A 25184-nucleotide genomic window follows, 5' to 3' on the forward strand; every position below is an offset into this window, starting at 1 on the left:
TCGGCTCTCCATTGACACAGCCAAAACACCGCGCAACCTAATTAAACCGTTCTCCATTCGTACTCAAGTTGTAGCTGTTACGATAGTCAACACTTGTATACGTTCGCGAGGTACTGTGCGGAACCACCTAAGCGGGCAGAAGCGTCAAGTCGAAACAACATATTACACGAGATATATGGAAGCGTCACTGCAAACCACGAAAGCGTTACAGTAACTACGGTTCATCTCTCATGTAACTGGTGCAGTCTCTCTGTGTTTTGTGGGGCGCACATACTCTCGTTGAGGGACCAACACAACCCCTTTTTTATGTTTTTTCCAAGAGCCGTATACTCCCGCTGGTCCCGTGAAACAGACCGGAGTTCAGGATGCGAGTCAGTGCGGACGAATTAGGAGGGTGACGGTGAGGAAGCGAGCCTTACTATTCCGTGCGCTGTTCTACCGGGAAACAAGAATGTTCCTGTTTTTAAACTCCAGATTTCGCTAACAATGCGGGCAACGATCTCATAGCAACACGATACTATTCATCCCAAGACAGTGGTGTTGTGTTTGTCACACGGTAAATTGAGGCGACCGGAAAACGAATGTTGGGTCCAGAGGTATACCTTGTGCGTCTTCACAACAGCCGATGTTACGTCCATTTATCTTTCAGAGAGAGTTATGCATTACTGGATAAAAATTGTGAAGTACTATGCGAAATCTCGAGCTCAGCAACGCAGCCTAATACCGGTTGACTGCGTTACGGAGTACGGTCGCGATGTAACTGATATGATCAGTCGCCCCTAATGCGTCTAGCCTAGAGTCTAAAGTTAATCAGTAAAACTAACTGTTCTCCTGCAGTTCATGGCTCATTGTTACGCTTAATTCCAATTTATTAGCAGCTTTTAACACAGCCAAGCTGCACCTGGACTATGACACGCGCCGTGAAGCACAGCTTCAGATTGAATTAGGCCACCTGAGGTTCTTCAGCGCACGCGAGAACTCCATACGCACGAACATTTGCTTTTCGAAACGCAGCCGGCGTGGTCGCACATAGAAGCCGTACATTGGAGTGGCCGCCCGCCTTGGCCGCTGTTAAATCAGGTCAACCGCAGTTGCATGTTCCACTGGCCTGCACGGAACTGGCAGTAGACGGCGCGCGGAAACGTTGGCCGGATATTGAGCAGCGCTGGAAGTATTGATGAAGCCTACGCAGCTCTTCGGCATATGGAGGCCACACGTCAACGTGCCTCGACTGCTAACTGATTGTTCCCGGCTGTCCTCAGCCACAATATCCGGTCAAGGAAATCCGGAATGCGTGTATTATAACGTTCTGCCTTGACTAAGGCGGAAGATCGAAAAAAATATGACTGATTAAAGCTATGGACGCACGGTTTCAATCGAAGATGGTTGTACAAAACTTAATTACTCAACAAAAGCCAAACTTTCTTCTACAAAGAGATCACCAGCTGTGTAGGTGTCCATTTCTAATTCTACGTGCGAATGCTTTGTTCGTTAAAAAAAGGCAATCGCTACAAGCACACGTGACGGCAGGTGAAACCGCACGTTCGCGACGCTAAAAAGACGGCATTGCGCTGATTCGACACTCCGCGATGCACGGCGTGTATCGCGGAGTGTCGAATCAGCGAAATGCCGCCTTGAGACGGAAAGGATTCCCAAGGACAGAGCGCATCGTGCAGCTATGAAACCGTGAAGCTGTACAGGAACCCAACAGTATAGCGAAAGCAAACTTAAAAGCAAAGCCAGCAATATCCAAAAAATCGAGTCATGGATGTAGGCTAAGCTAGACACGGAGGCAAATATACTCAGGAGAGGCCCTGTCGTCACTTTATGCGAAGCTACTCTCGACATGTTACTGTGTCCACGGACGCCTCTACCCTTTTCCATTCTCCTCTGCTGCGCCTCGCCTTCTCCGCCGTTACTTCCCTTCAAACAGCAGCTGATCGGGCACGCCGGGGCACGCGGACGCTCGCCAACCTAACCTGCGTATCTTGCGTACTTGCAGGTGAGCGTAATTTTTTAGTAGTTTTTGGCTTATCCTGTTGCACTGCTGCCGAACACTTCGGGTTGTTTTGTTAACTACACTGTGTCGAAATGTGAAATATTGCGGAGGTGGTCGAGAAACAACGTGATGATTTTCGGAGGGAAATTAGGCTTGAAGTTTGCACCATAAAGGATAGTATGAAGTTTTCCTAAGACGCAGTTGATAACGTGGCGGAAATCATGAAGGACATGAAGGAAATTAGGCTTGACATGAAAAAGCTTCTGGGAAAAAACCGGTAACTTGAGATCGAGAACCAGCAGCTCCACCAATGTATAGATGGACTGGAGCAGTACGAAAGACCAAATAACCTCGAAATAAAGGGGCTTCCGAATGACTCCGACGAAACAGCTGTCATAAAGGAAATCGTGAACAAACTGGGCGAAACCCTTGACGAAAAAGACATCGATGTGTGCCACAAGGGGAAAATCCGAACTCCGTGGAAAAAAGCGTGATTGTTCGGTTCACTCGCCGCTACAAGCGAAATGTCGTTTTGGCGATACCACGTAATTCCTTGGTTTCGACGGCCCAAGCAAAGCTGTTTACATAAATGAACACCTTACTGCGGGAAACAACCGGTTGCTGGGCGCAGCTGTAGCATGAAAGAAGGCTATCGGATGGAAATTCGTTTGGACGACAGACGGAAAGGTTCTTGCCCGACTAGGTGAATCAGCACCCATCATGCACATTACTTCATTGACTGACGTCGAACGCATGATGCCGGGAAACTGAATACGTTTGAAAATGGGGTGCAACCTTCCGTCCTGCCAAGAGTAAAAACTGATACCACCATGTCACTTAAAGCGTTTTAGTATTTCCCATTTGTAATTTGCTGGTAGTTACAGTATCTAGACAAAATGAGCCATGCTTGTGACACCAGCTGATCGAAACAAAACTATTTGTTCAAAGAAACAAACTATATCTTGCATTCACTTGAATGCTCAATTTGTCCGCAACAAAGACGAAAGCTTGACGGCTCTGTTAACTAGCTTCGATTTCTGCTTCGACGTAGCCATGGTGACTAAAACTTGGTATCGCAATGAAGACGAAGTACTTAATCTACCCGGCTATGTGTCCTATTTTTTAAACCGTTCTGATAAAAGAGGCGGTGGGATTATTCTGCTGGTCAATAAAACATTTCAGTGTGAACTTATTGATCCCTTTACGCAAATAACAGATGATGTTGAAGTTCTGACTGTGAAAAGTAGCAACGCGATTTTTTCTGTTCTGTACCGGCCACCAGGGGGAAATATACATATTTTTCTATCTTTTCTTGATAGATACCTGGCTTGGTCTAATGATTATAATTCAACTATAGTTTTCGGTGGCGATTTATATATAGACGTGAGCTTGACGTCACAACGTGCCGAGCTCCTCACTGTATTAGAAGCAAATGCTTTCACTAATGTTATAAAAGATCCTACCCGCACACAACTCAACTGTTCAACTCTAATTTATCTCTTTATTACTAACGAGAACAACATACCACTTTTCTCAGGGGTACTAGGCACTCACATAAGTGATCATCTACCAATTTGTTTTGGCATGAGTAGCACTAGTTTACAAATCAAAAGATCAACAAAGCCCGTAATCAAATACGGCAACGTCAACAATATAACAAAGCAGCAGTTTTCTAGTGCATTGTCCAATGCAAATTGGGATGAAGTTTTTCGTTGAAGATCCCGATGATGCGTATGAGATTTTGTTGAGAATATCAACAGCATATATGACAAATGCTTTCCTTATAAAACAAGACATAAACCTCCTAAGGCACGTAAACCCTGGATCACTAGTGATTGCTTAAAAGCGATAAAGGAAAAAAATGCTCTTTACCAACTTTTCTTAAGAAGTAGAAATTCAGAAGATTTACAAAATTTTAAACAACATAGAAATGAAACAAACAGCCTCTTACGTAAAAGTAGAAAACGGTATTTTGAGAATTTGTTTAGCACTGATGGAGCACAAAGCTATGAAATAATTTGGAAGCACCTAAATGCTTTACTCGATCAAACCAGCAATCTGGTCTGAATTCGGGTCCACAAGAAATAGTTGCGAACGGCCAAACACTAGCCGGCAAAGAACTTGCTAATACATTTAATGACTATTTTGTATCCATTACAAAAGCCCCCACGTCCCAAATTGTACACGCTTTCTTAATTTTAGGCCTACGTTACGAGAAAGTGCATTTTTATATTCATCAATAGCTGTAGAAATTCGAGAAACAATGCTCTCTTTAAAAAACAGCAACAGCTGCGACATACAAGGCCTGTAAATTAAACCAATTAAAAACACTATTGACACTACAGCTGGTGTTTTACAGTAGATAATAAATCAAATATTTCCACAGGGAAAATTCCCCAAAAGACTCCAATTAGCAAGAGTATCCGTAGTTTTCAAGGGTGGCGATAGAAACATAATGTCAAATTATAGACCTATATGTATATTGCCGATATTTTCGAAAGTCGTTGAAAAATTGATACACAAACGAATGACAGCCTTCATGACCATACATACCGATATGACACCTTGCCAGTTTGGGTTTATGAAAAATTGTTCAACTGAAAGCGCTTTATTGTTCCAAAAGAAAATAATTCTGAAGCCCTTTCGAGCAGGAATCCTGAAGGCTTGGAATTTTTGTGGACTATTCAAAATCCTTCGATATAATAAATCATAGAACCCTTGCCGAAAAACCAGTACACTGGTTTTCGTGGACAATTTCTCCAGCTTTTGAACAGCTATTTGAATGACCGCAAGCACCAAGTAATAATAGATGGTTCCAAATCAACGTTTCGTTCATTATGGGGGGGGGGGGGGGGTTATACCACAAGGAAGTATTCTTGGACCGTTATTATGTAATATCTATGTCAATGATATCGCATATATTGATGAAGGCTGTCATTTTGTTATGTACGCTGATGATATCAGTCTTTATTTTTCTGAGAACACAATACCGGAACTTGAAACAAAGGCAAACAAGGTACTGGCATTATTGAATTCATGGAGCTTAACAAATTCTCTAAGCATAAATGTGTCTAAACCAATGCAGTCTTTTTTCGCCACAGAAATAAAAAAGTTGATCGGTCATTATCCCTAACCCTTGGTACATGTAACATCGAACTAGTTTCCACGGTAAAAAAAATCTAGGTATAATTTTTAATGGATGCATGTCATGGAATCCGTATGTTGAAAGTGTGTGCCGTAGGCTTGCCCGTACGGCTGGGGTATTGTCCCGTTTGCGAAAATGTAAACATTTTGATTAATAATTCACTTTTTCTGTCTAAGTTAAGCTATTGTTTTCTTGCATGGGGTACTACCACAACGACAAATATAAATAAAATTCACATCCTTAAAAAAAAGCTGTTAGAGCTCTGTAAATGTTCGTTACGACACACATACTGCGCCAATTTTTCACAACCTTAAACTACTCCCGGTTCAAAATTTATATGATTCATTATTACTTACGCGCAACAATAATAGCATTAAAAAGAATGATTCATTCTTGAGAGAACTTGCTGCACAAACAGTTCGGGTAAGCACTTATGACGCACTCTGTACAGACATTTGGAAAATATCATATATACGAACAGACTACGACACAAATGCTTAGATTTAATTTACCTGTTATACTAAATTCATCCCCGATTTAACCATGTACTCTTCTATTTCCTGTTACCTTGGCACTCCTTGGCTTTTGTATCGTGACATGATTTTGATGTTGTTTTTGTTCCTTTACGCTGGTATAATTTTGTGGCACACGTATTTACCACACCTATTGTACATGTCTTTGTATGTGGCATTATAATCTGGATGCTGTGCTTTGTTTCTGGTTTATATAATTTTAGGACACGTGTATTTCCCACAACGCTGCTGTAACTGTATACGGGGCACAGGCCTTTTTCAAACCCTAAAATAAGAAAAAAAAACGAAAAAAAAAGGCTTTTTGTCTGTGCTCCTCAACATAGCATTGCCATGTGGAAATAAACATTGACTTGACTTGACTTGGGTACAAGAGAGAGTTCTCTTCTATCAAGGCTTAAAATTATAAAAAAAGAAAAACAATTTTGGGCGTACGCGTGCCCATGTATCAGAGAATAAACAAGTCGAAGGGACAACTGCTCCAAGCGGTTCCCGGCGACGTCGTTTTTTCGCGCCAACGTGAATGAACGACGACAACTGTAGCGCGCTCCTGCCGATTATATCTCTCTCCTGTGCCGCGCCGCAATCGGCTGCGGTGTGCGAGCAGCGCCGTAAAACGATTCGTCCACGTCATTCTGCCTACGTCTGGTACATCCCGATCAGCGTGCATTCTCTAAACTTCTACGGGCGCCAACGCCCCACCGACACGTTGTGGTCCCTGCGGAGCTTCGCTCCGTCGCAAGAACGCGCAGAAAAGTTCTTGCCGGCACTGAACCCCATCGTACGTATGCAGACTGGAGTTCAAACAACAACAACAAAAAAAGAACCATGGAGCAGGTGGTGTTCTGGCGACGCATGCGTGCTTACTGCTGTCGCTTACAATCGCATGTATATATAGGCGCGACGGATACAGAATCGAGACGGTCGTGATATTGCGCGCGTTTTTCCCTGCGTTGCTTCCCCTTTTCGTCCTGTTGTGAGACAGCGCTCGCACGGCCTTCGCAGCTGGCATAACTGAAGCAGGAGTTTCGACTCACCTCCTTTCCTATCCTATCCTTCCTAACCGCAATGGGTACGGTGAACACTCGGTGAGCGACGTAGACACTCTCTCATCCTCTCTTGCGCCATTTACATATCGCTTCTCCCCCACAACACCACCAACCTAAATCATGGCGCTTGGCAGCCATGTACACGTTACCCAAAAAAAGTAACTACATACCGTTACTCGTTATTTGCTCAAAAGGTAACTAAATACATTACTCGTGAACGATTCTCTAAACGAACGCGTGAGTTACCCGAAAAGTGACGAGTTACTTTTCCCGTTACCTTGACGACCACACTCACAACAGTTTTGTTTCATGGTTCATTGCTTTCTTTTTAGTAGTCGTTGCACTTTAACAGTAGCTGCCTCTCGAAGTTTTCATCGGTTGTGTTTTTTCGGTCAGGAATCACGGCCCGTTATGAATGCATCGGTTCCTTCCTGACTTTTGTATTATCTGCAATTTTATTGGTCCGCTTCAACATCAACGACTAACGTCTTCTCATCTGCGCCACCTAAACTATTAGTTCGCCTTGGCCTTTGTTATCATGACGTTACCCACATGTCTTCCTTGGGTGGGCGCCCATGCTCGATCGACACAGGATAATCCCGGCTGTTGGTATCTCAGGTAGTGCGCCGACACGTGCGTAAATTGAATGCTACGACAAGCGGCCCTGGTGGGCGTGTCATCATTCCCAATAGAAATGACTCCCCGAACCACCAGAATGTAGACAACGGCGCTGATTCTTTCGAGGCAAACATCAGAGCAATGGGCCTATAGACGCATGGACAGGTTAGAATAAAAAAATCCCTCCATCTCCACGAAGTGAATGATGATGAGAGGGGCGAAGCTAAAATTCTTATCGGTAAAACCGTGAAACATTCGCCCACACATCATATAAAGACTCGACACGTCAAGCTTTCCACCGCCCACAAGCCCGTCGACGACGTCGATGTTTGTGGTGATTATGTAGGGCTTGTTTGAGACGATGAGAATCTCCATGGGTAAGTTGGCGAATTCGGTGTGTGACATTTAGCCACCCTGGTCGTCGCCTTCTGCAGACTGTCTTCTGACGCGTCGTACCCCCGGTACGTGTCATCAGCTCGCAGGCGACGAACGACAACCTCTTCTTCTTCCTCTCCTCCTTGTTGGGTGGCAACGAATGCGTTAAACGTTTTGACCTCTTCGGCCAATCATTGGTTGGCCAATACCTAGGGGGATCCTGCCACAATAACCATCATTCCGCTGTGTATGGCAGCAACGAGGGACGGGACAGGGCCCGAGCAAGAGTCTTCAGCTCGCAGGCGACGAACGACAACCTCTTCTTCTTCCTCTCCTCCTTGTTGAGTAGCAACGAACGCGTTGAACGTTATGACCTCTTCAGCCAATCTTTGGTTGGCCAATCCCCAGTGGGATCCTACCACAATCATCATCAATGTGCCGTGTACAATGTGCCGTGTACGGCCGGGACAGGGCCCGAGCAAGAGGAGCTTCGACCCTATAACAAAACCGTCTATGCGGTATTGTACACGCTACTGCTCAGAAGTAACGAGATACCGTTATTCGTTACTTGGTCTTAAAAAGAACTAAATACGTTACCCGTTCTTTTTTGTAAATAAGTGACTCGTTACTCGTCACCGTTACTCGTCACCAATACGTTACTCGTCACCGAAAATAGTAACTAGGTAGAAGTAACTCGTTCCTTGTAGCGCTTTACGTACATGTCTGGTACCTGGCTACTATAAACAATTTGCTGTGGTTGAACGCGGTTAAACCAAAATGAGTGATACCTCAGTTTTCGCACCGAGAGCGCAAAGGGAACACGCACACAATCGCACTGCAAGACACAGCACATACGCCGCTCGGCGCGGTCGTTGCTGTAGGCGCGAACGCGCTGTGAACTTGGACGCATCCAGCGCATCCTTGTATCCTTTTCTGATGGTATACCCTTCTCCGCATTCTTCTCTCCTGTAACAAACGAGTGATTAGACGCTTTCCCTCCGCACCCGCACGAGGCGCTAGCTTGACTTTGGCTGAGCTTCAAGGTCAGATTGACGGAGCGAGGCGTTTTGACGGTTTCTACCCGGAGTAATAGAGAATTCGCCCCAACACTCAGCAAATTTTCTGCACATTCGAAGCTACTCCTAAGCTCTCTCATCGCCATGAATGTAGCGCTATGCATGCCCTCGCTATGCATGTAGCGAATCAGAAAGGGAAATGAGGGGCTCGTTGAATTAATATAAAAATAAGGGTAGGCAGTCAAGAAAGCCAAGAAAAGCAAAGGGGAGAATGTGGTAGGTTATTTATTACCGTTGAAACAGGTGCAGATTTTGAAAGAAAGAAAGGTTGTGTAGAGGTTCTGTCAGTCTTGGTGCCATAGGTAGCTTAAGAGGGTTCAACGCTAGTCGATCGCTCTTCTCGACATGTCGTAGACGCTCGAGTCACGGCCCGGGGGTTAAAAAAAAGGTCCCCTTCACGCCGAGTAATTGGAGTGCTGCTGGCTACCACCCCCAAGCGCAGGAAACAATTACCTTAACATACATACCCGGAAAAGGGGAGCGGAACACAGCCCCGCCGGTAGCGTAGTGGTCATTGCACGAAACGCGTATTCTGGAGGTCAGGTGTTCGGATCCCACCAGGCAGGCATGTTTTTCGCACTTTCGCTCTTTCTTTCAAAAATCTGTAGCCGTTCCAACATTAATAAATGACCTACCATATTCTCCTCTTTGCTTTCCTTGGCGTTCTGACTGCCTACCCTTATTTCTGTATTAATTCAAGGAGCCCCTCATTTCCCTTTCTGATATATATATATATATAGGGTTTGTAAATGAGGGGCTCGTTAGAAATACAGGAAGAAATGCCGGCAGTCTACAACGCCAAAGAAGGCATAGGGGAATGGTTAGAATATTTTTTACCGTTAGTGACGTTACATTATTCTTTATTATTATTAATTACGTGAGAAAGAAAGAAAGAAAAACACGCGCCCAGAGTGGGGACCGAAAGGCGTGGGTTCGGTCCCCACTCGGGGCGCGTGTTTTTTTTTCTTTCTTTCTCACGTAATTAATAATAATAAATAATAATGTAACGTCACTGACGGTAAAGAATATTCTAACCATTCCCCTATGCCTTCTTTGGCGTTGTAGACTGCCGGCAATTCTTCCTATATATATATATATATATATATATATATATATATATATATATATATATATATATATATATATATATATATATATATATATATATATATACATATATATATATATATATATATATATATATATATATATATATATATATATATATATATATATATATATATATAGACAGGGCTGTGCAGCACCTGTGTTGCTTTCGTTTTGTATGCCCGAACCATAACTCAGTTGTCGCGGCCGTAATCTTTCATCTCCAGGCAGCTCAATATTTAATTTATCATACTGCCTCATTGCAACCATAGCGCTGGCCCTAATTAAGATACGAAGGGGAAAAACGACGTGACGAAAAATAAAGGGGAAAATTTCAGTCGAACCTTGGTCTCAGGCTGCTTCTGAAGTTCGACAGCTCAACATTTTCTGCCTGGGCAGTTAGCAAGTGGCACGGTTAAGTGAGAGCCTATAAGAGCGCTATAGTTGGGGTGGCTCCTAGCGATCAGCCGCTGTTTTAAGAAACATACGACGGGGGCTAACTTTGACACAATCCTCCAGTCTGCTAAGTCTGAAGTGAGCGGCTAAATTTCATTGCAGTGCAAGTAACTGCACAAGAATATGCCAATATGTGTAGTAGATAATTTGCGCCTCTAAGAATAAGCAAAAAGGAAACAGTAAGTAGATCATAGGCAGGCCGAAATACGTCGCACAGGGCCCTAAATACACCGAGCACTTTCCCCGGTGTCGCCGCACCACCTTTATGCTTTTTTCAAGGTGGCGAGGCACGCGAGCCATTCCGCCAATAAAAAAAAAAAAATTCCCCCACCGCATCAACCAACCCGCTGTCGAGGGTAATAAGTCATTTTACGGGTCACCAAGAACAAAAAGAATCCGTAGAAAGTGCAGCCCACATACCGACGTAAAAAAATGGATATACTTGCGTACAAAACGCTCGTTATAACGTGGTTTTGATGACGCCGTCGGGACCGGAGCGTTAATGGCCCTGAAATTAACTCTCCGCGTCTAAAATAAACAGAGCATAAAAGTGACAAACGAGAAATTACGCTGTGGTGGAAGCACACAGAAAAAGAGGACGAGAAATAACGACGGAAAAATACAAGGAAATGACGGCAACCGGGAGGAGATGTATAATGACCACAGCGCCGCGAATCCCAGCTGCCAACTGCATTACTACACGATGTGTGCTGCCAAAAAAGAAACCAGCTACCTACAACGCTCCTCTCCTCCAACGCGGGTGTTCTGTGCGCTAGGGAAGTACCGCCCAGATCACAAGTCCATCAGCACCCCCAACCCCGCTTCCCCCTGACTCCCTGCTAATCTGTAGCTTCGACACCGGCTCACCGCCTTGACTTTTCTATTAGCACTACGTTTCAACACTTCGAGTCACGCAAAGTGCGGTTTGGGGAAGTTGAACAACTAGTGCGAATGCAGCATGAGGGCCTTCATGCGTAGAAGTTGCTAGCGCGGGCTAGGCGCGGGTAAATGGCAGATGGGTGGCGGATGCGGTTGGGAGGCACGGAGCGCAGGGCGTATTCCGACTCAGCGTTGCTATCCCTTCCTTTGACACACGCGCAAGGCGTGACCGTTTACAAAGCAATTCAGTCTCTATTATACACTTCTACTTTCTCTGTGTTATATATTTTTGCGCATTTGTTCACCTTGCAGTTGTTTTCGCTCCTCACGCAGTCATTTCGCCGCGTTTCAGGGCTACATCCCGTTTTAAGGCGTTCCATGGTCAATATCTGTCAAATGCGGTCCTTGAATCCAGCGCGGCGTTTCTTCGTCAAAGAAAAATAACAAAGCAAAGTGATTGTTTGTTAGTCGTTCCCGTACTTTTATTCTGTAGCTATATTTTCTCTGTGTCCAGGTGTTATGATCAAGAGGGCAAAGGAGCATTTCAACTTCTATATTCATTTGGAAAGTTAGGTTCATACTAACCAAAAATACCTTCACAAGTTTAAAGCTTACGACCTTCCTATTGTTTTGATCTCAATATGTGGAGAATTATTTCTCCATTTCAACCAAGATAACGTTTATTTCCTCCAACTAGACTCCCTTGAAGCAATATTGCACATGTATGCAGAAACAATATAGAATCCGGTGAACTCAAACGTCGATATAGACGCACTATTTCTGCTTCTTTATTTTCCTGTGTGGCAAATAAAGCAAACATCCCTGCCACACTTTAAAGCCGATGGAATTGGCGATCAAATAAATATTCTGATACCTGCTGTAGTGTTGTGCGTTTACACCAGGTGGCCTTCTGAGCCATTGGACACACAATGGATGGCGCCACTGCGCTCGTGTGTATATAACCGATACTCGCTGATTAAAGGGGTTATTGTCACGGATCGTACAGTGGTGTAGTGTGTTTAGTGTGTAGCGAGTCGCCGTGCCAGCTACACGACATTCTGGCTACGAGGATGTCTTCCACGGGCATTTTGCCACCGCCTCCTTTCCTTGCCACCCCCGGCACGCCCGAGGAGCCATGGGCCCGATGTTTACGCCTCTTCGAGAGATTTCTGCTGGCGTCCGGAGCGACCGAGCTAGCCGCACCTCGTCGCCGAGCACTCTTGCTGCACTGCCTTGGTAAGGAAGGACCGCGCATTTTCGACGTGATTCCGCCTAGTACGCCACAAACCAAGGCAGAGCTAACGAGTGCTGCACCCGGTGTCACGCCCACGCCAGATGCCGCCGCTGGAATAATCGAAACCACTGCAGCTACTGCAACGCAAGACGGGACCACTGGAGCTCCACGCCCACCAAACGAGTACGACGTAGCCGTTAAGATGCTTTCGAAGCATTTCGCCGTCCCTTGCAACGTTCGCCTTCAACGCCATCGATTCCGGGAGCGTCGTCAACTGCAGGGTGAGCCCATCACTGATTTCGCAGTAGCGCCATTAGCGCTTCGCGAGTTAGCAGCTCTTTACAATTTCGCCACTCAAGCGGGCGAAAACATGTGTGAACAGTTCGTAGCAGGGGTCACGTGCCGAGGCTACCAGAGCGATTGCTGCTGGAAGGCGATAACCTGACGTTCGATCATGCTGTCGAGGGAGCGCGGCTTCGTGAGCAAACCCAGCGTGAATACGAAGCCTTCGCCAATCCTGTTCAGCGAATTCAGCAGCAGTTGCGAGACAGCTCAGCCAGGCAGGGTCGTTGAGATGACAACTGCGATAATGGCACACGCCTCCCAAGGCGTCGGCGCTTCAGCTGCTCACGCGCGTACAGCGCACCTTCGCCCGATATGAATGCCGCCGCCGCTGTTGTCCCTGGGCCTGGAAGGGCAAATGCTTGCAGATACTGCGGCGCGGCAGGCTGTTCGCTTTCGGAATGTCCCGCGCGGGGTCACACATGTTTTGCCTGCGGACGCCGCGGCCACTTTAAAGGGACACTGAAGTGATTTGTAAACATTGCGGGATTACGAGCGCAAATTGTATTCCGGAGTCCCTAGGCCCTGTTTCGACCACTCTGAGCGCGTTTACGCGAATTTATTTAGTACAAAAACCAATTCGAAAATGCTGTCCTCCTCCCTGCACCCTCGCCCATTTTCTGTGGCGTTTTCGTGTGACGTCAGGAGGAGATGATCTGGCAGTTGGCTGCGCTACTGCACGGCTCGCCGGCCTTGCGACATAGTCGGTCGGCCCAGCGTTTCGTCCGCCGGCCGCCGACGGGTCGTCGCAATTCGTTCAATCAGTTGAAACGAAGCCAGGACACGTTTGTGAATGGAAGAATGTGCCTTTCTTTACTTTGCTAGTTTGTACAGTGTATCTAGCTCCAAGTCAAGGTCGCTTCACACAAGCGCTTCACAAGCGCACATGCGACGCTTCCCTGACTGGTACGCCAGAAGGAAAATATAAGGCCACTTAAAGGCGGGAGAAGAGTCATAGAGGTCAATATAGGTACTAAGGAAATAAAATCAACTGAAACTTTTACCGTACAGAGTAAAATTAGGTTGCAGGAAGCACTTTTCTGCGCTCGGCGAACAAGCACAGCGGTCAGCAGCACGACTACGCATCTGCGAACGCTTTTCTGTCTAAGAAATGCAATTGCTAGACGCGAGATATTGTGGAAACTTGGGGGACGCTTACTGCACGAGCGCAATACAACAAATAGTCACCTAAGCTGCTTGAAATGCTACAACTAAATAAAAAAATTCGCGCCAATCCACCCTGTGAATGTGGTTGGAAGGCAAAGCTGTAACCGGCACCGAAAACGATTACCCATGGGGCTTCACTTAAATTCACTCACGTCGCTCTATATTACGGAAACAAGATAGAAGTGAAATGCACTTAACCACACCCTTTATTACTTCAAAGAGATATTCTTTGTCAGGTTAAATCAATGCATGATGCATGAACGGTGGTTTGTTTAGTTGTATTGGTGAAGGGCATGAGTGGATACTTTTTTTTTTATGAAATAAAAGGAAGCTCAAACCAGCTGTTAGAAGATCTCACTTCTCCGTCGCTGCCGCCGGGGACGGAGGCGAAGAGATCGGCTGCAGATACGAAGGAGGTGGAGGAGGAGGAGGAGAAAATACTTCTATTCGGATTTCTGAATGGCCCAGAGCGCTGCCCAGGGGAGTGGTTCCTTCTTCACTGGAGCCCATATGCAGTCCGCACCGCCTGTGCTCTGTCCAGCAGCTGATGCTGGGTAGGCAGACAGGGGCAGGACAGCAGAATCTGCCATTGCTCTTGTTGGGTAGTTTACGGAAAGAGAGGAGGGTTCTGAGGGCTAAAGTTGCACACCCCGATTATGTAGCGGAGTGTTTCTACTTCATAGCAAAATTTACATTCAACGTTGTAGTGATTCGGGTGCATTAGTGAAGACGCGTCGGGTGTGGGAAGGAGCTGGATTTTATGAGCCGTAGGGTAGTTTATTGTTCTCTGCAAAGGTCAGAGTAAGGTGAAGGAGGCTAGTTTTGGAGTTCACCACGATAGATAGAAAGCTTTGCTTTAAAATGTAAATTGGTTATACATTATATACTTTGTATTTCCAACGAAGGCAGGGCTCGTTCGTGGCCGAGTGGTCTGTAGTGTTAGGTATGCTACTGCACGTGTTTTGCAAGTCACAAGTTCGAATCCCCGAGGGTACATTCTTTTTTTTTTTTTTTTTGATAAGTTGACTGTCATTTTCGGCCGATGTTTTCTGTACTGAGTTCACCTTTTTTTGGGCCGTAACGTTCACTGCTCCACGAACTACTTGACAGAACGTCTGCAGGCTGACACTGTCGCGCTAGCGAGTTCTCGTTGGCTTGCTGTTGCCATAAGCGGCGACTGCTTGCGGGCAGTGGGCACAGGCCAGAATCCACATACCCTTGGCCTGGTGCGAACACGCTTTTTAAGATAGAGGCATGAGTGAGGCAAGCTCCAAATATGGGGGAAAATTACATGGCATTTGAGCGTCTGCGGGGACGCCGAGGGCATTAATCCACTGCGTAGGCCTCGGCTAGTGATTGCTACAATTCCAAGCCGTCCTTGGAGGCTTATCTTGTGCATTTTACAGCCGACAACATGGCAGATGCGTGGTACGACGATTACTGAGATATCGAGGATGCTCATCCAACGATGTCGTCGGATGTCAAACATGTTGTTTTACAGAACCAAAACCGAAACTTGTTTGAGAGCTAACCAATCACGATGCGTCTCCTCCCGTCGTGACAGCCTTTAGTTGGTGAGGCCGCCGCAAACCGCGCATGGTAGTTTTTCTTCTTTCGCGCTTTGTAAAATAATTACCGACTTGTCAACCGGATAAACGATGGAAAGTGTGCTAATTTGAGCCAGTCTACGCAGTGCAAGCAAAAACGGGAGCTTGACAAATTCACTTCAGTGCCCCTTTAAGACAGCTTGTCGCAGCTACCGTCGCGGCCGAGAAGGGTATTCTGCAGGGGTTCATTAAATCGCTCCGGAAGAGGATGCTGCAACTGTTATTAGCATATTGGCTGTCCGTACTGATAAGAGTACAGACGTCTACGTAGATGTCAAGGTCGCGCCAGTTACCGCGACGACACGGGTGCATACCATGAACTTCTTTGTTGACGCAGGCTCGGCCGTGTCTATTATGGGTGAACAACAATTCCAAAGCATGTTCGTCAACGCAATACAAGTGACAAGTTCCCATCTTACATTGCTGGATTTTTCGCGTAGGAAGATTCCCGTTCTCGGGTCATTTCACGCCATAGTCACGTACAAGGGGAAAGAAGCCATTGCAACAGCTCTTCTTGGCCTGGATGCTGTTCAAGCCCTTGCCCTTAGCCTTCGCATCATGGGAGAGGAATTGCGCTGCCTGCAAATGTCCACGAAGGAATGCCGGAAGCTTCCAGCTATGAGTTCATGCGTTTCCCACAGCACCATGCCAAAAAAAACCTTGGCCCTCCCAAGTTTGGTATGCCGCCAACATTGTAGACCAAGTTTGGCCACTTGTTTTCGCCTGGCCTGGGATTTGTCAGAGGTGTGCAACACAAAGTTAAGATGAAAACCTCCATCGCACCAGTCGCACAGAAGCTGAGGCCCCTACCATTTTCAGTCCTCCAGCCGGTCTCTGACGAGATTGAGAAACTACTTGCTGCTGATGTCATTGAGAGAGTCAATGCCTCCGAGTGGGTATCTCCTATTGTAGCAGCCTGCAAAGCAGATGGTAGCATTCGACTGTGTGTCGATCTCCGGGAACCCAACAAAGCTATATTAGCAGACAACTTCCCTTTGCCTCATATGGAGGAGCTGCTTCATACCCTTAACCGAGCACGCTGCTTTTTCAAGGTGTACCTGGCATCAGCCTACTACCAGGTTGTGCTCCACCCAGACAGCAGAGACCTAACTTCATTTATAACTCACGAGGGCCTCTTTAGATTCAAGAGGGTCTGCTTCGGGTTGGCATCGGCGCCAGCTGCGTTTCAGCAGATCATGACGAAAATTCTAGGAGGTTGCAAAGGGGTCTTGTGCTACTTGAATGACATAACCATTTTTGGCAAGACGAAGAGTGAACACAAGCAAAATTTGGAGCAAGTACTGGAACGAATAGCAGGAGCTGAGCTCAAGCTCAACAAAAAATGCGTCTTAAACACGTCGGAGCTGTCGTTCTTAGGACACCGCGTCAGCGCAGAGGGTATAGCAGCGCTCCAGGCCAAGGTTGATGCAATCATTAATGCTCTTGCGCCTAAAGATGTAGCCACGCTACGCTCCTTTTTGGGGCTAGTTGAATACTATTCTAAATTCGAGCCACGACTGGCAGAGGAAGTATGCCAATGCGCCGTCTACTTCGCAAAGACATACACTTCGACTGGGATGACGCCGCGAAAGAGAGCTTCGCGGGAGTAAAAAGACTTCTAGCACCCCACAAGGTCCTCCGAATGTTTGACCCGACGCTACCTGTCATTGTCGCAACAGATGCCTCTGCGTACGGTCTCGCTGCCGTACTGCAGCAAGTGGACGGGTCCCATGTGCGGACTGTGGCATTTGCATCATGGACATTAACTGAGACAGAACGAAAATATTCGGCCGGTAAGCGTGAGGCCCTCGTCTGTTTGTGGGCCTGCGAGAAGTGGCACGTTTACCTCTGGGGCCAATCATTTATTCTACTGACGGATCACCAGGCTTTGGTGGCATTGCTTTCGTCCCGGAGCACCGGACAGCGGCCACTTCGTATCGCAAGGTGGGCCCCACGACTGCTGCGCTACAACTTCAAAACACAGTACCGCAGCGGAGCCCACAACCAGGTAGCAGATGCCTTGTCCAGACTGCCCGTGCCAGACACAGAAGGTGGCTTCCAGGTTGATGAAGAGGTTGTGTCCTTGGTTACATCGTCTGTACATCGGAACAATCTTCAGGATACTACCACTGAGGATGACATACTACGGCAGGTCGTGCACTTTGTCCAGTCATCATGGCCAACAAGGAAAATAGTTGCCGCAGAACTGACGCCGTACTACGAAATACGAGACGAGCTCTTGGTAGTAGATGGGTTGGTTCTGCGCACAGAACGCGTAGTGGTGCCTGCCAAGCTAAGCGATACATTCATCCAGTTAGCTCATGAGTCGTACCCGGGCCATGTGAAGACTAAGAAGCGCATCAGGGAAAAGTACTGGTGGCCTTGCCTTGACAAGCATGTGGAGGCCGCCGTCCGGAGATGCAGCTTCTGCCAAGCCTCGGACAAGAGTGTCAAGAACTGGCAAGTACCACTCCAGCCTGTCCCGCTTCCTGACAGGCCTTGGGACAAAATATCAATAGACATAATGGGACCCTTTGAACGTGCACCGGCCGGCTGTCGATTTGTCGTCGTGTGGCGGACTACTTCTCCAGATGGCCAGAGATTGCTTTCTGCAGTGACATCACTACTCGCACGGTGATCAACTTCCTGCTTGCTGTCTTCGCGCGAGAGGGTTACCCTATGGAACTAGTCTCCGATCACGGCCGACAGTTCCCGTCGAGTGAATTCGAGTGCTTCCTTGCAGACAGGGGCATCAAGCATTTCTTCTCGGCAGTTTACCGCCCTCAAGCCAATGGCTGAGCGCAACGATTCAAAAGGGCCCTGAAATCGTATATACAACTAGCTCTCCTAGAGCAGCGACCCATCAAGACCGAGTACCTGGGTATTTACCGAGCCACACTCCACAGCGCCACTGGCGTATCCCCAGCAGTGTTGCTTCATGGCCGCCACATGAGGACATCGTTAGATGTTGTTGCCAGCCATCAGCGGATTTCGGCTCCCATCCCGCCCGTGAACTGCGTAGACTTCGGCGTCGTCTCTGCGAATACCAGCAAAGAAATAAGGCATACGCAGACATGCGAAGAGCTTCCAGGGAGCCCAGATTTAAAGTTTTGGCGGGTGAAACGTGCGGCTACGTGCGGGTGAAACGCCCGGTACCTGAAATTAAAGGCACCCCTAGTTTTGGTGCTCCACTCAAAATACCGAAGCGGGTAGCACCACTGATCTCCACTAGAGTTGCTGGATGGCGCTTCGAGCTCTCCGGCGCGCGGCCGCCGGAAGTTCGAGCGCTCGTCCCGGAAGTAGGGAAAATGGTCGCCGTTCCAGCATAGCGCATACTACGTATGGGCTGGTTTCGCGCTCATCCCGCCAGAAATGCTTGCTTGTTGCGCCGTCAACTGCACAAGCATACCAGAGAAGTCGTCTGGGAAGACGTTCCACTTGGAATATTACAATATTCTGTACGACGTGCGTGATACGCAGCGAAACGCAAATGTCATATCAGTGTCGTTTCAAAGCAAAGCTTTCTACCTCTACCCCCCAAGGGTTCTTTCGCAACCGTTGGTGTCAGCAGAAAACTCCCCTGAACAAATAAAAGAATTTAGTGGCGCCACCAGGAATCGAACCTTGAACTAACAGAGTACCAAAGCGAGAGCCCGTTGTCTTACCGTAGCGTGAGCTACGAGCCCACGCGGAGATGGGGAAGGCAGGTGGTGTACTCACGGAGCACATCTATACGGGTTTACCCCCTGCATTCTCGCTGAATGCGACGTGATAGCGTCACGCGACCTCTCGCGCCTCTGTGCGCTCCGTCAACGGCACGTCAAGCGGCCCTGCGCGCGCTTTGCGGGAGCGCTAGAAATTCCAAAAATGAAAGGATGCTCGCACCAACGGATAGCATCTCACTTCTAGTACTCAAATGTCCCAAAGCCTGTGGCCTCCAGTGTTCACGTAAAAAATCACAGCTCCTTGTCGTCCACCGTCACACCAAACGGCACATCAAAGAACACATTCAAATACTCCTTGACGGCCAGCACAAAATGTAACTCCGCTTGATGTACTCCTTGACTCTTGGCGACAAGAACTAAAGATTCTCCCTTTGCTTAAAAATATAAACCCCTCACACGACGGTGGTCGCCGACAAGGACGGGCTCAAGCGCTCGACCCCCTCCTCTGTGGGGATCATGAAGTCATCTACACAGACGTCTCCCAACATCGAGAGCAGCAGTACGCCATCATCGTGCCTATCTCCAGAACCAACCTCTTTGCTGTGCCTCACTCAAGACCCCAGACATGACGGCAGCAGAAGAAGCAGCCATCTCCTGGGCTCTCAGTCAACCAGGGGTTCGGAACGTGGTCACCGAATTATAACAAGCCTACCGAAATTACCAGTCGGGTTGGGTGTCCCGACCTGCACTGCGTGGGCTAGAAACACACTCTCCAAACGGTTCCATTCAGCTCATGTGGACACGCGCTCATGTTTCAATGGAGGGCACCGAATACGCCCACCAACAAGCCTGCGCTTTTGCACCCCGGTGCTATGGAGCTGCACGACGACAGTCGCCCGCTTGTCTCGTTCAGGCACATAACACAGCATCATCGCCTTCAGAGACATACCATACCTTCGCCTTACCCTGACCTTTCCAGAGGACAACACACTACCCTATGGCTCAAACAATCCCGCTCCTTCCCACAATTGACGCGTCTTCACTTAATGCACCCGAATCGCTACGACGCTGAATGTAAATTTTGCTCAAAAGTAGGAACCGCCACGTAACCGGGTTGTGAGACTTTAGCCCTTAAAGGGACACGGAAGTGATATGTAAACATTGCGGGATTACTAGCGCAAATTGTAGTCCGGAGTCCCTAGGCCATGTTTCGACCACTCTGGTCGCGTTTACGTGATTTTATTTAGTAGAAAAATTATTTCGAAAATGCTGTCCTCCTCTCTTTACGCTCGCCCATTTTCTGTGGCGTTTTCGTGTGACGTCGGGAGGAGCCGAGCTCGCAATTGGCTGCGCTACTGCACGGCTCCCCGGCATTCAGACAGAGTCAGTCGGCCCGGCGTTTCGTCCGCCGGCCGCCGAAGGGTCGTCGCAATTCGTTCGCTCAGTTGAAACGAAGCCAGGACACGTTCGTGAATAGAAGAATGTGCCTTTCTTTACTTGGTTAGTTTGTACACTGTTTCTAGCTCCAAGTCAAGGTCGCGGCTTCACACAAGCGCTGCACAAGCGCACATGCGACGCATCGCTGACTTGTACGGCAGTAGGAAAATATAAGGCCGCTTGAAGGCGGGAGAAGAGTCAGCGAAGTCAATATAGGTACAAAGGAAATAAAATCAACTGACATTTTTATCGTACAGCGTAAAACTAGGGTGCGGGAAGCACTTTTTTGCGCTGGGCGAACAAGCACAGCGGCAAGCAGCACGACTACGCATATATATGCGAACGCTTTTCCGTCTAAGAAATGCAATTGCTAGACGTGAGATATTGTGGAAACTTGGGGGATGCTTACTGCACGAGCGCAAAACAACAAATAGCCACCTAAGCTGCTTGGAATGCGAAAACTAAATAAAAATGTAAACTGGTTATACATTATATACCTTATATTTCCAAGGTCGGCGGCGCTCGGCCGTGGCCGAGTGGTCTGGAGCGCTAGGTATATCGTCGCAAGTGTTTTGCAAGTCACAAGTTCGAATCCCCGCGGGTACGTGCTATTTTTTATAAGTTAACTTTTTCGTTTTCCGCCGATGTTTTCTATACTGAGTTCCCCTTTTTTTGGGTCGCAACGTTCATTGCTCCACGAACTAGTTCACAGAACGCGCGCAGGGTGGCACTGGCGCGCTAGCGAGTTCTCGTTGGCGTCTTGTTGCCATAAGCACCGACTGCTTGCGGGCAGTAGGCACAGGCCAGAATCAACAGAATCTTGGCCTGTTGCAAACACGCTTTTTACGATACAGGCATGAGTGAGGCAAGCTCCAAATATGGGAGAAAAGCGCATGGCATTTGAGCGTCTGCGGGGACGCGGAGGGCGTTCATGCTCTGCGTAGGCCTCGGCTAGTGAATGCAACGATTCCAAGCCGTCTTGGGAGGCTTATCTTATGCATTTTACAGCCGACAACATAGCAGAAGCGTGGTACGATGATTACTGAGATATTGAGAATGCCCATCCAACAGCGCCATTGGTTATGTTTTACAGAACCGAAACCGAGACTTGTTTGATTGCTAACCTTGGGCATCGTCCAATCACAGTGCCCCCTCCTCTCAACGTCACAGCGGCCGCCGCAAACTGCGCATGGTAGTATTTCTTCTTTCGCGCTCTGTAAAATACTTACCGATTTGTCAACCGGATAAACGATGAAAAGTGTGCTAATTTGAGCCAGTCTACGCAGTGCAAGCAAAAGCGGGGGCTTGACAAATTCACTTCAGTGTCCCTTTAAAGGGACACTGAAGTGATATGTAAACATTGCAGGATTACTGGCGCGAGGTGTAGTCCGGAGTCCCCAGGCCATGTTTCGACCACTCTGGGCGCGTTTACGCGGTTTTATTTAGTAAAAAAAAATTAATTTGAAAATGCTGTCCTCCTCTCTTTACGCTCGCCCATTTTCTGTGGCATTTTCGTGTGACGTCGCGAGGAGCCGAGCTCGCAATTGGCTGCGCTACTGCACGGCTCCCTGGCCTTCAGACAGAGTCAGTCCGCCAGCCGCCGACAGGTCGTCGCAATTCGTTCGCTGAGTTCAAACGAAGACAGGACACGTTTGTGAATGGAAGAATGTGCCTTTCTTTACTTGGTTAGTTTGTACACTGTATCTAGCTCCAAGTCAAGGTCGCGGATTCACACAAGCGCTGCACAAGCGCACATGCGACGCTTCGCTGACTGGTACGCCAGTAGGAAAATATAAGGCCTCTTGAAGGCGGGAGAAGAGTCAGCGAAGTCAATATAGGTACTAAGGAACTAAAATCAACTGATATTTTTACCGTACAGCGTAAAACTAGGGTGCGGGAAGCACTTTTTTGCGCTGGGCGAACAAGCACAGCGACCAGCAGCACGACTACGCATCTGCGTACGATTTTCCGTCTAAGAAATGCAATTGCTAGACGTGAGATATTGTGGAAACTTGGGGGATGCTTACTGCACGGGCGCTATACAACAAATAGTCACCTAAAGTACTTCAAATGATAAGACTAAATAAAAGTGTAAACTGGTTATACATTATATACCTTATATATCCAACCTTGGCATTGCTAGCCTGTGGCCGAGTACAATAAAGAGAGAAAAAGCCTGTGGCCGAGTGGTCTTAGACGCTACGATATCGTTTTGCAAGTCGCAAGTTCGAATCCCCGAGGGTACAACGTTTTTTTTTTTTTGCCAGTTGATTTTTTCGTTTTCGGCCGATGTTTTTTAAACTGAATTGACCATTTTTGGGCCGTAACGTTCACTGCTCCACGAGCGAGTTCGCAGAACGCGCGCAGACTGCCACTGACGCGCTAGTGAGTTCTCGTTAGCGTGCTGTTGCCACAAGCACCGACTGCTTGCGGGCAGTGGGCACAGGCCTGAATCAGCCCACCCTTGGCCTGGTGCGAACACGCTTTTTACGATACAGGCATGAGTAAGGCAGGCTCCGAATATGCGGGAAAAGCGCATGGCATTTGAGCGTCAGCGGTGACGCGGAGGGCATTCATCCACTGCGTAGGCCTCGGCTAGTGATTTCTACTATTCCAAGCCGTCCTGGAGGCTTATCTCACGCATTTTACAGCCGACAATATGGCAGAAGGGCGGTACGGTGATTACTGAGATATCGAGAATGCCCATCCAACGATGCCGTCGGATGTCAAGCATGTTGTTTTACAGAACCGAAACCGAAACTTGTTTGAATACTAACCTCGGACATAGTCCAATCACGGTGCGATCTCCTCGCGACGTCACAGCTCTAGTTGGTGCGGCCGCCACAGACCGCGCATGGTAGTTTTTCGTCTTTCCCGCTTTATAAAATAATTACCGACTTATCAACCGGATAAACGATGAAAAGTGTGGTAATTTGAGCCAGTCTACGCAGTGCAAGAAAAACCGGGTGCTTTACAAATTCACTTCAGTGTCCCTTTAACACCCTTCTCTCTTTCCGTCAATTGCCGAACAAGAGCAATGGGAGATGCTGCTGCCAAGCCCCTCTCCGCGTACCGAGCTTCAGCTGGTTGACAGGCGCCGCGCACTGCATATGGGCTTCGGTGAAGAAGGAACCACTCCCCTTGGCCGCACTCTGTGCCGTTCAGGAATTTGAATAGAAGTATTTCCTCCTCCTCCTCCTCCTCCTCCTCCTCCTCCTCCTCCTCCTCCGCCGCCGCCGCCGTCTCTGCCTCTGATCTCGTCGCCTCCGTCCGCAGCGGCAGAAACGGAGAAGTGAGATCGTTTAACACCGCGTTTGAGCTTCCTTTAATTTTATAAAGAAAATGAGTTTCCACTCATGTGCTACACCAACAGATCTCAACCAACCAGCGTTCATACATCATGCATTCATTTAATCCTCACCAAGAATATCTATTTGAGGTAACAACGGCTGTGGTTAAGTGCATTTCACTTCTCTCTTGTTTCAGTATTTGTAGAGCGACGTGGAAGAATTTAAAGGGGTCCTGAAATACCTTCCGCCGATGCGTGAATGTAAATGTAACCAAATAAAGCAATGTATTAGCAATCTCCTACCGCAAGAATTTTGTTAAAGCGATGAGTATTAGCTGAGAAATCGTAAATCAAAAACCGCGCATTATCGTCGCGCCGCGTTTCCTCCTGCTTTCAACTTACTCTCCGCTGTTGACGGCGAGCGAGCCTTCCCTCCCATGATGCTGCACTCCTCGGCGGTGACGTACTTCCGCTATTGCGCTGCTCACACTGCCGTCTGCTACGGGCAAGCTTTGTTGACACCATAAATCTCGCACTCCGCTCAAGGCTGGAAAAGCGAACAAAAAATCTGGCCGCATGTGTGCGGCGGCCTGGCCTTGCCCTTTCGCGGTGTACGTTGCTGCAGAACTTTGCTATCGGCGGCACGTGACTTTTTATCGGCGGCGAACTCGCAGCCGCACGGGGAGAATTGTGCGCTCGTTCCCTTGGATGCACCGCGCACTGTTTATCCAAAAAGCGCCGTATCAGATGTGCCCCTGCCGTTGCCGGGTGTTATTTTGTGGCGGTGGTAATTCCTGCCGGCGGCATGTGAAAACGACATTTTAAACCGATACAGAACCCGTGCACAAAACGCCAGTTCAGCTTGGGGCGACGCGTGGTGGAGAGCGGCAACGTTGGCAAAACATGCTCCGCCGCTGCTCTGAGCTTCCTAGCGCTGGAGCGAGCGCCATTTCTGTGACAATCTCAAACATCGGTTGCCTTGGCAACAAGGCACAAACCGCTCTAGAAGTCAGTTACGGTTCCGTGATCCCGGTTCAGCTCGGGGCCCCACCTCGCGACATGTGGGCACTGCAGGCGTACCACTCACTCCCATTCGGAAGTGCGAGATGCGTTAGGCATTACAGGAGGCGATGGTGCGTGTGTTGTGGACGCCTTTGTTTCGCGATGAAATGCGACGTTGTGCTTCTGCGGGTGGATAGTGCTTCCCAT

General features: G+C 47.9%; 1 protein-coding gene and 1 pseudogene across 1 annotated transcript in view; one reads left to right on the plus strand and one right to left on the minus strand.

Annotated features, from left to right (window-relative positions):
• LOC144140310 (bone morphogenetic protein 1-like) overlaps positions 1–25184 on the minus strand; it is an 892396-nt gene that overhangs the window by 512214 nt on the left and 354998 nt on the right. The gene's annotated exons all lie outside the window — the stretch shown is intronic.
• On the plus strand, positions 12305–15987 carry LOC144174456 (uncharacterized; annotated as a pseudogene).

Source organism: Haemaphysalis longicornis, unplaced genomic scaffold (assembly GCF_048455015.1).
Source record: "Haemaphysalis longicornis isolate Haplotype H1 unplaced genomic scaffold, Haemaphysalis longicornis Haplotype H1 scaffold_1, whole genome shotgun sequence".
NCBI lineage: Eukaryota > Metazoa > Arthropoda > Arachnida > Ixodida > Ixodidae > Haemaphysalis > Haemaphysalis longicornis.